Source organism: Pelobates fuscus, chromosome 2 (genome assembly GCF_036172605.1).
Source record: "Pelobates fuscus isolate aPelFus1 chromosome 2, aPelFus1.pri, whole genome shotgun sequence".
NCBI classification, from domain to species: Eukaryota; Metazoa; Chordata; class Amphibia; order Anura; family Pelobatidae; genus Pelobates; species Pelobates fuscus.
Window position 1 is genome coordinate 354,926,498 of NC_086318.1, and position 13,179 is coordinate 354,939,676.

Here is a 13,179-nt window from a genome sequence, read left to right on the forward strand (position 1 = left end):
TGGGAGGCAATATTCTAATTAGGCCCGCTTCCTCCTACAGGGAAGCTTAAACCCCAACAAATTCCTCGGTCTTCTTATATGGCATCTTGGAATGGTTCCAAACCTATAACAGAGAGTGAGGGCAACCATATCTTGCAGCAAACCTTGTACAATTTTTTTTCTCTCTTTGGAAACGGTTTTGCCAAGATTCTACTACAGCAGCCATTAGGCAGAGTACACAATCCGCTGGTCTACGTTCGTCCCCAAAGTCACACATTTCATGACTCCATCGATAGGAATGACCCTTGCCTAGCACCTGTCTTCTCTTCATCCACACTCAACAGGGCTGAAAGAACATTTGTGGTGGCTTTTTCAAAATTCCATGGTGTTCATTAGTAAGTGCTAGCGACCACCCAGCTATTCCTAAGGTTTGGTCTGATTGTCTCAAGCGGCAATTCACTGCCTTGATCCAGAAAATCTTTTTTTTCCCAGAAATTCAATCAAACGTTACGTTCTGTTGGAAGACGTAATATAGGTCTCCAATTCTTTATTTCTTCCATTGCATTGAAGCATACAATAAATCAAAAGAAGTCAGGATAAAAAAATGATGAAAAAAAAGCTGAAAAGTTAAAATAAAAAGTGAAATTCTGGCTTAAAACTGGTCTCCAGAAAACATAGATAATAAAAATGATCAAGCCTAGGAAATGATTGTCGCTGCCTGCTTGATGCGGAAAGTAAGAGCCAAAGAAGACGGGTGCCGTGGCTGAAATTATCCTTCGTCAGAATTGGTGAAGTTCTCTATTTTTGTCAAACAAGCAAACACAGGGGAAAGCGCGAACGCAGTCCCCCACTACCATAAATTATGCAGTCGAGTTTCCCACATTTGAGGAAATCGCAGAGGTCAACTGGTACGGAGTGCAATGAACCAGCCTAACTCTGGGAGAGCCACCTTAGGGATCATGGCTATTGCTCCCCTGCCAGGTAAGTATGACATGACGGGTACATTCAAAGGCACGCCCGCTGGGAAGCCTTTCCTTTAGGCTGTGGTGAAATAATAAAGCAAGTTAAAAAAAAAAAAAAGCAAATAAATAATCCAAATGATAGAAGGCTACAAAAGATTACCAAACCTCGTGGCTGATCGTTGTTTTCCTTAGCTACCAGTAATTTTAGTGCCTTCAGGTGGTTAGGTGTGAATAATTGAGCTGGATTCAGGGTGCGAAGGAGCAATTTGCATAAAGGCAAATGCTAGGCCAATGAGCCGAAGGATGGGAATTCGTAGCATGTAGTGAGAATAGTGTGCTGCCGGAAACAAGTGAATTCAGTGGGAGAGAAAGGTAAAAGGGAAATGCTAAGAAGCCAGCGGAAGGAATGGTGCAACAGAGCTCAGGAAGAAACGGGAGTCACGTAAGACACGCCCTAGACATGGGGCGCCATAAACTTTTATTAAACCAATCTTTCAGTCTCCTTAGAGCCTGTCAAAAATTGCCAATGCTGACTGTATTTCAAGTCATCATGGGGGGGTATTGGGTAAAGTTTTCAATTAGCAATAATCACGCCTCGGATTGACCTCATGGGCTACGATACTGCCACTGCGCAAAGCTAGCTGTTCAAGTGGGCCAGCTTTTAAGAGCTACCACGTAAGGACACTTTAAGACAGCGGTGAGAAATAGTTCATGACCATAAGCCATTGCAAAGGATTATGGGAGGCAATATTCTAATTAGGCCCGCTTCCTCCTACAGAGAAGCTTAAACCCCAACAAATTCCTCGGTCTTCTTATATGGCATCTTGGAATGGTTCCAAACCTATAACAGAGAGTGAGGGCAACCATATCTTGCAGCAAACCTTGTACAATTTTTTTTCTCTCTTTGGAAACAGTTTTGCCAAGATTCTACTACAGCAGCCATTAGGCAGAGTACACAATCCGCTGGTCTACGTTCGTCCCCAAAGTCAAACATTTCATGACTCCATCGATAGGAATGACCCTTGCCTAGCACCTGTCTTCTCTTCATCCACACTCAACAGGGCTGAAAGAACATTTGTGGTGGCTTTTTCAAAATTCCATGGTGTTCATTAGTAAGTGCTAGCGACCACCCAGCTATTCCTAAGGTTTGGTCTGATTGTCTCAAGCGGCAATTCACTGCCTTGATCCAGAAAATCTTTTTTTTCCCAGAAATTCAATCAAACGTTACGTTCTGTTGGAAGACGTAATATAGGTCTCCAATTCTTTATTTCTTCCATTGCATTGAAGCATACAATAAATCAAAAGAAGTCAGGATAAAAAAATGATGAAAAAAAAGCTGAAAAGTTAAAATAAAAAGTGAAATTCTGGCTTAAAACTGGTCTCCAGAAAACATAGATAATAAAAATGATCAAGCCTAGGAAATGATTGTCGCTGCCTGCTTGATGCGGAAAGTAAGAGCCAAAGAAGACGGGTGCCGTGGCTGAAATTATCCTTCGTCAGAATTGGTGAAGTTCTCTATTTTTGTCAAACAAGCAAACACAGGGGAAAGCGCGAACGCAGTCCCCCACTACCATAAATTATGCAGTCGAGTTTCCCACATTTGAGGAAATCGCAGAAGTCAACTGGTACGGAGTGCAATGAACCAGCCTCACTCTGGGAGAGCCACCTTAGGGATCATGGCTATTGCTCCCCTGCCAGGTAAGTATGACATGACGGGTACATTCAAAGGCACGCCCGCTGGGAAGCCTTTCCTTTAGGCTGTGGTGAAATAATAAAGCAAGTTTAAAAAAAAAAAAAAGCAAATAAATAATCCAAATGATAGAAGGCTACAAAAGATTACCAAACCTCGTGGCTGATCGTTGTTTTCCTTAGCTACCAGTAATTTTAGTGCCTTCAGGTGGTTAGGTGTGAATAATTGAGCTGGATTCAGGGTGCGAAGGAGCAATTTGCATAAAGGCAAATGCTAGGCCAATGAGCCGAAGGATGGGAATTCGTAGCATGTAGTGAGAATAGTGTGCTGCCGGAAACAAGTGAATTCAGTCGGAGAGAAAGGTAAAAGGGAAATGCTAAGAAGCCAGCGGAAGGAATGGTGCAACAGAGCTCAGGAAGAAACAGGAGTCACGTAAGACACGCCCTAGACATGGGGCGCCATAAACTTTTATTAAACCAATCTTTCAGTCTCCTTAGAACCTGTCAAAAATTGCCAATGCTGACTGTATTTCAAGTCATCATGGCGGGGTATTGGGTAAAGTTTTCAATTAGCAATAATCACGCCTCGGATTGACCTCATGGGCTACGATACTGCCACTGCGCAAAGCTAGCTGTTCAAGTGGGCCAGCTTTTAAGAGCTACCACGTAAGGACACTTTAAGACAGCGGTGAGAAAAAGTTCATGACCATAAGCCATTGCAAAGGATTATGGGAGGCAATATTCTAATTAGGCCCGCTTCCTCCTACAGGGAAGCTTAAACCCCAACAAATTCCTCGGTCTTCTTATATGGCATCTTGGAATGGTTCCAAACCTATAACAGAGAGTGAGGGCAACCATATCTTGCAGCAAACCTTGTACAATTTTTTTTCTCTCTTTGGAAACAGTTTTGCCAAGATTCTACTACAGCAGCCATTAGGCAGAGTACACAATCCGCTGGTCTACGTTCGTCCCCAAAGTCACACATTTCATGACTCCATCGATAGGAATGACCCTTGCCTAGCACCTGTCTTCTCTTCATCCACACTCAACAGGGCTGAAAGAACATTTGTGGTGGCTTTTTCAAAATTCCATGGTGTTCATTAGTAAGTGCTAGCGACCACCCAGCTATTCCTAAGGTTTGGTCTGATTGTCTCAAGCGGCAATTCACTGCCTTGATCCAGAAAATCTTTTTTTTCCCAGAAATTCAATCAAACGTTACGTTCTGTTGGAAGACGTAATATAGGTCTCCAATTCTTTATTTCTTCCATTGCATTGAAGCATACAATAAATCAAAAGAAGTCAGGATAAAAAAATGATGAAAAAAAAGCTGAAAAGTTAAAATAAAAAGTGAAATACTGGCTTAAAACTGGTCTCCAGAAAACATAGATAATAAAAATGATCAAGCCTAGGAAATGATTGTCGCTGCCTGCTTGATGCGGAAAGTAAGAGCCAAAGAAGACGGGTGCCGTTGCTGAAATTATCCTTCGTCAGAATTGGTGAAGTTCTCTATTTTTGTCAAACAAGCAAACACAGGGGAAAGCGCGAACGCAGTCCCCCACTACCATAAATTATGCAGTCGATTTTCCCACATTTGAGGAAATCGCAGAGGTCAACTGGTACGGAGTGCAATGAACCAGCCTCACTCTGGGAGAACCACCTTAGGGATCATGGCTATTGCTCCCCGGCCAGGTAAGTATGACATGACGGGTACATTCAAAGGCACGCCCGCTGGGAAGCCTTTCCTTTAGGCTGTGGTGAAATAATAAAGCAAGTTAAAAAAAAAAAAAGCAAATAAATAATCCAAATGATAGAAGGCTACAAAAGATTACCAAACCTCGTGGCTGATCGTTGTTTTCCTTAGCTACCAGTAATTTTAGTGCCTTCAGGTGGTTAGGTGTGAATAATTGAGCTGGATTCAGGGTGCGAAGGAGCAATTTGCATAAAGGCAAATGCTAGGCCAATGAGCCGAAGGATGGGAATTCGTAGCATGGAGTGAGAATAGTGTGCTGCCGGAAACAAGTGGATTCAGTGGGAGAGAAAGGTAAAAGGGAAATGCAAGGAAGCCAGCGGAAGGAATGGTGCAACAGAGCTCAGGAAGAAACGGGAGTCACGTAAGACACGCCCTAGACATGGGGCACCATAAACTTTTTTTAAACCAATCTTTCAGTCTCCTTAGAGCCTGTCAAAAATTGCCAATGCTGACTGTATTTCAAGTCATCATGGCGGGGTATTGGGTAAAGTTTTCAATTAGCAATAATCACGCCTCAGATTGACCTCATGGGCTACGATACTGCCACTGCGCAAAGTTAACTGTTCAAGTGGGCCAGCTTTTAAGAGCTACCACGTAAGGACACTTTAAGACAGCGGTGAGAAAAAGTTCATGACCATAAGCCATTGCAAAGGATTGTGGGAGGCAATATTCTAATTAGGCCCGCTTCCTCCTACAGGGAAGCTTAAACCCCAACAAATTCCTCGGTCTTCTTATATGGCATCTTGGAATGGTTCCAAACCTATAACAGAGAGTGAGGGCAACCATATCTTGCAGCAAACCTTGTACAATTTTTTTTCTCTCTTTGGAAACGGTTTTGCCAAGATTCTACTACAGCAGCCATTAGGCAGAGTACACAATCCGCTGGTCTACGTTCGTCCCCAAAGTCACACATTTCATGACTCCATCGATAGGAATGACCCTTGCCTAGCACCTGTCTTCTCTTCATCCACACTCAACAGGGCTGAAAGAACATTTGTGGTGGCTTTTTCAAAATTCCATGGTGTTCATTAGTAAGTGCTAGCGACCACCCAGCTATTCCTAAGGTTTGGTCTGATTGTCTCAAGCGGCAATTCACTGCCTTGATCCAGAAAATCTTTTTTTTCCCAGAAATTCAATCAAACGTTACGTTCTGTTGGAAGACGTAATATAGGTCTCCAATTCTTTATTTCTTCCATTGCATTGAAGCATACAATAAATCAAAAGAAGTCAGGATAAAAAAATGATGAAAAAAAAGCTGAAAAGTTAAAATAAAAAGTGAAATTCTGGCTTAAAACTGGTCTCCAGAAAACATAGATAATAAAAATGATCAAGCCTAGGAAATGATTGTCGCTGCCTGCTTGATGCGGAAAGTAAGAGCCAAAGAAGACAGGTGCCGTTGCTGAAATTATCCTTCGTCAGAATTGGTGAAGTTCTCTATTTTTGTCAAACAAGCAAACACAGGGGAAAGCGCGAACGCAGTCCCCCACTACCATAAATTATGCAGTCGATTTTCCCACATTTGAGGAAATCGCAGAGGTCAACTGGTACGGAGTGCAATGAACCAGCCTCACTCTGGGAGAACCACCTTAGGGATCATGGCTATTGCTCCCCTGCCAGGTAAGTATGACATGACGGGTACATTCAAAGGCACGCCCGCTGGGAAGCCTTTCCTTTAGGCTGTGGTGAAATAATAAAGCAAGTTAAAAAAAAAAAAAGCAAATAAATAATCCAAATGATAGAAGGCTACAAAAGATTACCAAACCTCGTGGCTGATCGTTGTTTTCCTTAGCTACCAGTAATTTTAGTGCCTTCAGGTGGTTAGGTGTGAATAATTGAGCTGGATTCAGGGTGCGAAGGAGCAATTTGCATAAAGGCAAATGCTAGGCCAATGAGCCGAAGGATGGGAATTCGTAGCATGGAGTGAGAATAGTGTGCTGCCGGAAACAAGTGGATTCAGTGGGAGAGAAAGGTAAAAGGGAAATGCAAGGAAGCCAGCGGAAGGAATGGTGCAACAGAGCTCAGGAAGAAACGGGAGTCACGTAAGACACGCCCTAGACATGGGGCACCATAAACTTTTTTTAAACCAATCTTTCAGTCTCCTTAGAGCCTGTCAAAAATTGCCAATGCTGACTGTATTTCAAGTCATCATGGCGGGGTATTGGGTAAAGTTTTCAATTAGCAATAATCACGCCTCAGATTGACCTCATGGGCTACGATACTGCCACTGCGCAAAGTTAACTGTTCAAGTGGGCCAGCTTTTAAGAGCTACCACGTAAGGACACTTTAAGACAGCGGTGAGAAAAAGTTCATGACCATAAGCCATTGCAAAGGATTGTGGGAGGCAATATTCTAATTAGGCCCGCTTCCTCCTACAGGGAAGCTTAAACCCCAACAAATTCCTCGGTCTTCTTATATGGCATCTTGGAATGGTTCCAAACCTATAACAGAGAGTGAGGGCAACCATATCTTGCAGCAAACCTTGTACAATTTTTTTTCTCTCTTTGGAAACGGTTTTGCCAAGATTCTACTACAGCAGCCATTAGGCAGAGTACACAATCCGCTGGTCTACGTTCGTCCCCAAAGTCACACATTTCATGACTCCATCGATAGGAATGACCCTTGCCTAGCACCTGTCTTCTCTTCATCCACACTCAACAGGGCTGAAAGAACATTTGTGGTGGCTTTTTCAAAATTCCATGGTGTTCATTAGTAAGTGCTAGCGACCACCCAGCTATTCCTAAGGTTTGGTCTGATTGTCTCAAGCGGCAATTCACTGCCTTGATCCAGAAAATCTTTTTTTTCCCAGAAATTCAATCAAACGTTACGTTCTGTTGGAAGACGTAATATAGGTCTCCAATTCTTTATTTCTTCCATTGCATTGAAGCATACAATAAATCAAAAGAAGTCAGGATAAAAAAATGATGAAAAAAAAGCTGAAAAGTTAAAATAAAAAGTGAAATTCTGGCTTAAAACTGGTCTCCAGAAAACATAGATAATAAAAATGATCAAGCCTAGGAAATGATTGTCGCTGCCTGCTTGATGCGGAAAGTAAGAGCCAAAGAAGACGGGTGCCGTGGCTGAAATTATCCTTCGTCAGAATTGGTGAAGTTCTCTATTTTTGTCAAACAAGCAAACACAGGGGAAAGCGCGAACGCAGTCCCCCACTACCATAAATTATGCAGTCGAGTTTCCCACATTTGAGGAAATCGCAGAGGTCAACTGGTACGGAGTGCAATGAACCAGCCTCACTCTGGGAGAGCCACCTTAGGGATCATGGCTATTGCTCCCCTGCCAGGTAAGTATGACATGACGGGTACATTCAAAGGCACGCCCGCTGGGAAGCCTTTCCTTTAGGCTGTGGTGAAATAATAAAGCAAGTTAAAAAAAAAAAAAAGCAAATAAATAATCCAAATGATAGAAGGCTACAAAAGATTACCAAACCTCGTGGCTGATCGTTGTTTTCCTTAGCTACCAGTAATTTTAGTGCCTTCAGGTGGTTAGGTGTGAATAATTGAGCTGGATTCAGGGTGCGAAGGAGCAATTTGCATAAAGGCAAATGCTAGGCCAATGAGCCGAAGGATGGGAATTCGTAGCATGTAGTGAGAATAGTGTGCTGCCGGAAACAAGTGAATTCAGTGGGAGAGAAAGGTAAAAGGGAAATGCTAAGAAGCCAGCGGAAGGAATGGTGCAACAGAGCTCAGGAAGAAACGGGAGTCACGTAAGACACGCCCTAGACATGGGGCGCCATAAACTTTTATTAAACCAATCTTTCAGTCTCCTTAGAGCCTGTCAAAAATTGCCAATGCTGACTGTATTTCAAGTCATCATGGCGGGGTATTGGGTAAAGTTTTCAATTAGCAATAATCACGCCTCGGATTGACCTCATGGGCTACGATACTGCCACTGCGCAAAGCTAGCTGTTCAAGTGGGCCAGCTTTTAAGAGCTACCACGTAAGGACACTTTAAGACAGCGGTGAGAAATAGTTCATGACCATAAGCCATTGCAAAGGATTATGGGAGGCAATATTCTAATTAGGCCCGCTTCCTCCTACAGAGAAGCTTAAACCCCAACAAATTCCTCGGTCTTCTTATATGGCATCTTGGAATGGTTCCAAACCTATAACAGAGAGTGAGGGCAACCATATCTTGCAGCAAACCTTGTACAATTTTTTTTCTCTCTTTGGAAACAGTTTTGCCAAGATTCTACTACAGCAGCCATTAGGCAGAGTACACAATCCGCTGGTCTACGTTCGTCCCCAAAGTCAAACATTTCATGACTCCATCGATAGGAATGACCCTTGCCTAGCACCTGTCTTCTCTTCATCCACACTCAACAGGGCTGAAAGAACATTTGTGGTGGCTTTTTCAAAATTCCATGGTGTTCATTAGTAAGTGCTAGCGACCACCCAGCTATTCCTAAGGTTTGGTCTGATTGTCTCAAGCGGCAATTCACTGCCTTGATCCAGAAAATCTTTTTTTCCCAGAAATTCAATCAAACGTTACGTTCTGTTGGAAGACGTAATATAGGTCTCCAATTCTTTATTTCTTCCATTGCATTGAAGCATACAATAAATCAAAAGAAGTCAGGATAAAAAAATGATGAAAAAAAAGCTGAAAAGTTAAAATAAAAAGTGAAATTCTGGCTTAAAACTGGTCTCCAGAAAACATAGATAATAAAAATGATCAAGCCTAGGAAATGATTGTCGCTGCCTGCTTGATGCGGAAAGTAAGAGCCAAAGAAGACGGGTGCCGTGGCTGAAATTATCCTTCGTCAGAATTGGTGAAGTTCTCTATTTTTGTCAAACAAGCAAACACAGGGGAAAGCGCGAACGCAGTCCCCCACTACCATAAATTATGCAGTCGAGTTTCCCACATTTGAGGAAATCGCAGAGGTCAACTGGTACGGAGTGCAATGAACCAGCCTCACTCTGGGAGAGCCACCTTAGGGATCATGGCTATTGCTCCCCTGCCAGGTAAGTATGACATGACAGGTACATTCAAAGGCACGCCCGCTGGGAAGCCTTTCCTTTAGGCTGTGGTGAAATAATAAAGCAAGTTTAAAAAAAAAAAAAAGCAAATAAATAATCCAAATGATAGAAGGCTACAAAAGATTACCAAACCTCGTGGCTGATCGTTGTTTTCCTTAGCTACCAGTAATTTTAGTGCCTTCAGGTGGTTAGGTGTGAATAATTGAGCTGGATTCAGGGTGCGAAGGAGCAATTTGCATAAAGGCAAATGCTAGGCCAATGAGCCGAAGGATGGGAATTCGTAGCATGTAGTGAGAATAGTGTGCTGCCGGAAACAAGTGAATTCAGTCGGAGAGAAAGGTAAAAGGGAAATGCTAAGAAGCCAGCGGAAGGAATGGTGCAACAGAGCTCAGGAAGAAACAGGAGTCACGTAAGACACGCCCTAGACATGGGGCGCCATAAACTTTTATTAAACCAATCTTTCAGTCTCCTTAGAACCTGTCAAAAATTGCCAATGCTGACTGTATTTCAAGTCATCAGGGCGGGGTATTGGGTAAAGTTTTCAATTAGCAATAATCACGCCTCGGATTGACCTCATGGGCTACGATACTGCCACTGCGCAAAGCTAGCTGTTCAAGTGGGCCAGCTTTTAAGAGCTACCACGTAAGGACACTTTAAGACAGCGGTGAGAAAAAGTTCATGACCATAAGCCATTGCAAAGGATTATGGGAGGCAATATTCTAATTAGGCCCGCTTCCTCCTACAGGGAAGCTTAAACCCCAACAAATTCCTCGGTCTTCTTATATGGCATCTTGGAATGGTTCCAAACCTATAACAGAGAGTGAGGGCAACCATATCTTGCAGCAAACCTTGTACAATTTTTTTTCTCTCTTTGGAAACAGTTTTGCCAAGATTCTACTACAGCAGCCATTAGGCAGAGTACACAATCCGCTGGTCTACGTTCGTCCCCAAAGTCACACATTTCATGACTCCATCGATAGGAATGACCCTTGCCTAGCACCTGTCTTCTCTTCATCCACACTCAACAGGGCTGAAAGAACATTTGTGGTGGCTTTTTCAAAATTCCATGGTGTTCATTAGTAAGTGCTAGCGACCACCCAGCTATTCCTAAGGTTTGGTCTGATTGTCTCAAGCGGCAATTCACTGCCTTCATCCAGAAAATCTTTTTTTCCCAGAAATTCAATCAAACGTTACGTTCTGTTGGAAGACGTAATATAGGTCTCCAATTCTTTATTTCTTCCATTGCATTGAAGCATACAATAAATCAAAAGAAGTCAGGATAAAAAAATGATGAAAAAAAAGCTGAAAAGTTAAAATAAAAAGTGAAATTCTGGCTTAAAACTGGTCTCCAGAAAACATAGATAATAAAAATGATCAAACCTAGGAAATGATTGTCGCTGCCTGCTTGATGTGGAAAGTAAGAGCCAAAGAAGACGGGTGCCGTGGCTGAAATTATCCTTCGTCAGAATTGGTGAAGTTCTCTATTTTTGTCAAACAAGCAAACACAGGGGAAAGCGCGAACGCAGCCCCCCACTACCATAAATTATGCAGTCGAGTTTCCCACATTTGAGGAAATCGCAGAGGTCAACTGGTACGGAGTGCAATGAACCAGCCTCACTCTGGGAGAGCCACCTTAGGGATCATGGCTATTGCTCCCCTGCCAGGTAAGTATGACATGACGGGTACATTCAAAGGCACGCCCGCTGGGAAGCCTTTCCTTTAGGCTGTGGTGAAATAATAAAGCAAGTTAAAAAAAAACAAATAAATAATCCAAATGATAGAAGGCTACAAAAGATTACCAAACCTCGTGGCTGATCGTTGTTTTCCTTAGCTACCAGTAATTTTAGTGCCTTCAGGTGGTTAGGTGTGAATAATTGAGCTGGACTCAGGGTGCGAAGGAGCAATTTGCATAAAGGCAAATGCTAGACCAATGAGCCGAAGGATGGGAATTCGTAGCATGGAGTGAGAATAGTGTGCTGCCGGAAACAAGTGGATTCAGTGGGAGAGAAAGGTAAAAGGGAAATGCTAAGAAGCCAGCGGAAGGAATGGTGCAACAGAGCTCAGGAAGAAACGGGAGTCACGTAAGACACGCCCTAGACATGGGGCGCCATAAACTTTTTTTAAACCAATCTTTCAGTCTCCTTAGAGCCTGTCAAAAATTGCCAATGCTGACTGTATTTCAAGTCATCATGGCGGGGTATTGGGTAAAGTTTTCAATTAGCAATAATCACGCCTCGGATTGACCTCATGGGCTACGATACTGCCACTGCGCAAAGTTAACTGTTCAAGTGGGCCAGCTTTTAAGAGCTACCACGTAAGGACACTTTAAGACAGCGGTGAGAAAAAGTTCATGACCATAAGCCATTGCAAAGGATTGTGGGAGGCAATATTCTAATTAGGCCCGCTTCCTCCTACAGGGAAGCTTAAACCCCAACAAATTCCTCGGTCTTCTTATATGGCATCTTGGAATGGTTCCAAACCTATAACAGAGAGTGAGGGCAACCATATCTTGCAGCAAACCTTGTACAATTTTTTTTCTCTCTTTGGAAACAGTTTTGCCAAGATTCTACTACAGCAGCCATTAGGCAGAGTACACAATCCACTGGTCTACGTTCGTCCCCAAAGTCACACATTTCATGACTCCATCGATAGGAATGACCCTTGCCTAGCACCTGTCTTCTCTTCATCCACACTCAACAGGGCTGAAAGAACATTTGTGGTGGCTTTTTCAAAATTCCATGGTGTTCATTAGTAAGTGCTAGCGACCACCCAGCTATTCCTAAGGTTTGGTCTGATTGTCTCAAGCGGCAATTCACTGCCTTCATCCAGAAAATCTTTTTTTCCCAGAAATTCAATCAAACGTTACGTTCTGTTGGAAGACGTAATATAGGTCTCCAATTCTTTATTTCTTCCATTGCATTGAAGCATACAATAAATCAAAAGAAGTCAGGATAAAAAAATGATGAAAAAAAAGCTGAAAAGTTAAAATAAAAAGTGAAATTCTGGCTTAAAACTGGTCTCCAGAAAACATAGATAATAAAAATGATCAAACCTAGGAAATGATTGTCGCTGCCTGCTTGATGTGGAAAGTAAGAGCCAAAGAAGACGGGTGCCGTGGCTGAAATTATCCTTCGTCAGAATTGGTGAAGTTCTCTATTTTTGTCAAACAAGCAAACACAGGGGAAAGCGCGAACGCAGCCCCCCACTACCATAAATTATGCAGTCGAGTTTCCCACATTTGAGGAAATCGCAGAGGTCAACTGGTACGGAGTGCAATGAACCAGCCTCACTCTGGGAGAGCCACCTTAGGGATCATGGCTATTGCTCCCCTGCCAGGTAAGTATGACATGACGGGTACATTCAAAGGCACGCCCGCTGGGAAGCCTTTCCTTTAGGCTGTGGTGAAATAATAAAGCAAGTTAAAAAAAAAAGCAAATAAATAATCCAAATGATAGAAGGCTACAAAAGATTACCAAACCTCGTGGCTGATCGTTGTTTTCCTTAGCTACCAGTAATTTTAGTGCCTTCAGGTGGTTAGGTGTGAATAATTGAGCTGGACTCAGGGTGCGAAGGAGCAATTTGCATAAAGGCAAATGCTAGACCAATGAGCCGAAGGATGGGAATTCGTAGCATGGAGTGAGAATAGTGTGCTGCCGGAAACAAGTGGATTCAGTGGGAGAGAAAGGTAAAAGGGAAATGCTAAGAAGCCAGTGGAAGGAATGGTGCAACAGAGCTCAGGAAGAAACGGGAGTCACGTAAGACACGCCCTAGACATGGGGCGCCATAAACTTTTATTAAACCAATCTTTCAG

General features: G+C 42.9%; 15 non-coding genes across 15 annotated transcripts; all 15 read right to left on the reverse strand.

Annotated features, from left to right (window-relative positions):
* Positions 1-801: 801 nt before the first annotated feature.
* Positions 802-968, reverse strand: LOC134590582 (U1 spliceosomal RNA). The gene has a single exon (XR_010087483.1). It is a non-coding gene; the product is annotated as a U1 spliceosomal RNA (small nuclear RNA).
* A 471-nt stretch (positions 969-1,439) lies between these two features.
* LOC134593664 (U4 spliceosomal RNA) lies at positions 1,440-1,580 on the reverse strand. Its single transcript, XR_010090115.1, has one exon. It is a non-coding gene; the product is annotated as a U4 spliceosomal RNA (small nuclear RNA).
* Positions 1,581-2,480: 900 nt separating this feature from the next.
* Positions 2,481-2,647, reverse strand: LOC134590617 (U1 spliceosomal RNA). Its single transcript, XR_010087515.1, has one exon. It is a non-coding gene; the product is annotated as a U1 spliceosomal RNA (small nuclear RNA).
* A 472-nt stretch (positions 2,648-3,119) lies between these two features.
* On the reverse strand, positions 3,120-3,260 carry LOC134593424 (U4 spliceosomal RNA). Its single transcript, XR_010089909.1, has one exon. It is a non-coding gene; the product is annotated as a U4 spliceosomal RNA (small nuclear RNA).
* Positions 3,261-4,160: 900 nt separating this feature from the next.
* LOC134591203 (U1 spliceosomal RNA) lies at positions 4,161-4,327 on the reverse strand. The gene has a single exon (XR_010088015.1). It is a non-coding gene; the product is annotated as a U1 spliceosomal RNA (small nuclear RNA).
* Positions 4,328-4,797: 470 nt separating this feature from the next.
* On the reverse strand, positions 4,798-4,938 carry LOC134593495 (U4 spliceosomal RNA). The gene has a single exon (XR_010089969.1). It is a non-coding gene; the product is annotated as a U4 spliceosomal RNA (small nuclear RNA).
* Positions 4,939-5,838: 900 nt separating this feature from the next.
* Positions 5,839-6,005, reverse strand: LOC134590536 (U1 spliceosomal RNA). The gene has a single exon (XR_010087444.1). It is a non-coding gene; the product is annotated as a U1 spliceosomal RNA (small nuclear RNA).
* A 470-nt stretch (positions 6,006-6,475) lies between these two features.
* LOC134593496 (U4 spliceosomal RNA) lies at positions 6,476-6,616 on the reverse strand. Its single transcript, XR_010089970.1, has one exon. It is a non-coding gene; the product is annotated as a U4 spliceosomal RNA (small nuclear RNA).
* Positions 6,617-7,516: 900 nt separating this feature from the next.
* Positions 7,517-7,683, reverse strand: LOC134590033 (U1 spliceosomal RNA). Its single transcript, XR_010087018.1, has one exon. It is a non-coding gene; the product is annotated as a U1 spliceosomal RNA (small nuclear RNA).
* Positions 7,684-8,154: 471 nt separating this feature from the next.
* LOC134592425 (U4 spliceosomal RNA) lies at positions 8,155-8,295 on the reverse strand. Its single transcript, XR_010089054.1, has one exon. It is a non-coding gene; the product is annotated as a U4 spliceosomal RNA (small nuclear RNA).
* Positions 8,296-9,194: 899 nt separating this feature from the next.
* On the reverse strand, positions 9,195-9,361 carry LOC134590034 (U1 spliceosomal RNA). Its single transcript, XR_010087019.1, has one exon. It is a non-coding gene; the product is annotated as a U1 spliceosomal RNA (small nuclear RNA).
* A 472-nt stretch (positions 9,362-9,833) lies between these two features.
* On the reverse strand, positions 9,834-9,974 carry LOC134593768 (U4 spliceosomal RNA). Its single transcript, XR_010090203.1, has one exon. It is a non-coding gene; the product is annotated as a U4 spliceosomal RNA (small nuclear RNA).
* Positions 9,975-10,873: 899 nt separating this feature from the next.
* LOC134590335 (U1 spliceosomal RNA) lies at positions 10,874-11,040 on the reverse strand. The gene has a single exon (XR_010087275.1). It is a non-coding gene; the product is annotated as a U1 spliceosomal RNA (small nuclear RNA).
* A 465-nt stretch (positions 11,041-11,505) lies between these two features.
* On the reverse strand, positions 11,506-11,646 carry LOC134592938 (U4 spliceosomal RNA). The gene has a single exon (XR_010089491.1). It is a non-coding gene; the product is annotated as a U4 spliceosomal RNA (small nuclear RNA).
* An 899-nt stretch (positions 11,647-12,545) lies between these two features.
* On the reverse strand, positions 12,546-12,712 carry LOC134590336 (U1 spliceosomal RNA). Its single transcript, XR_010087276.1, has one exon. It is a non-coding gene; the product is annotated as a U1 spliceosomal RNA (small nuclear RNA).
* Positions 12,713-13,179: the final 467 nt, after the last annotated feature.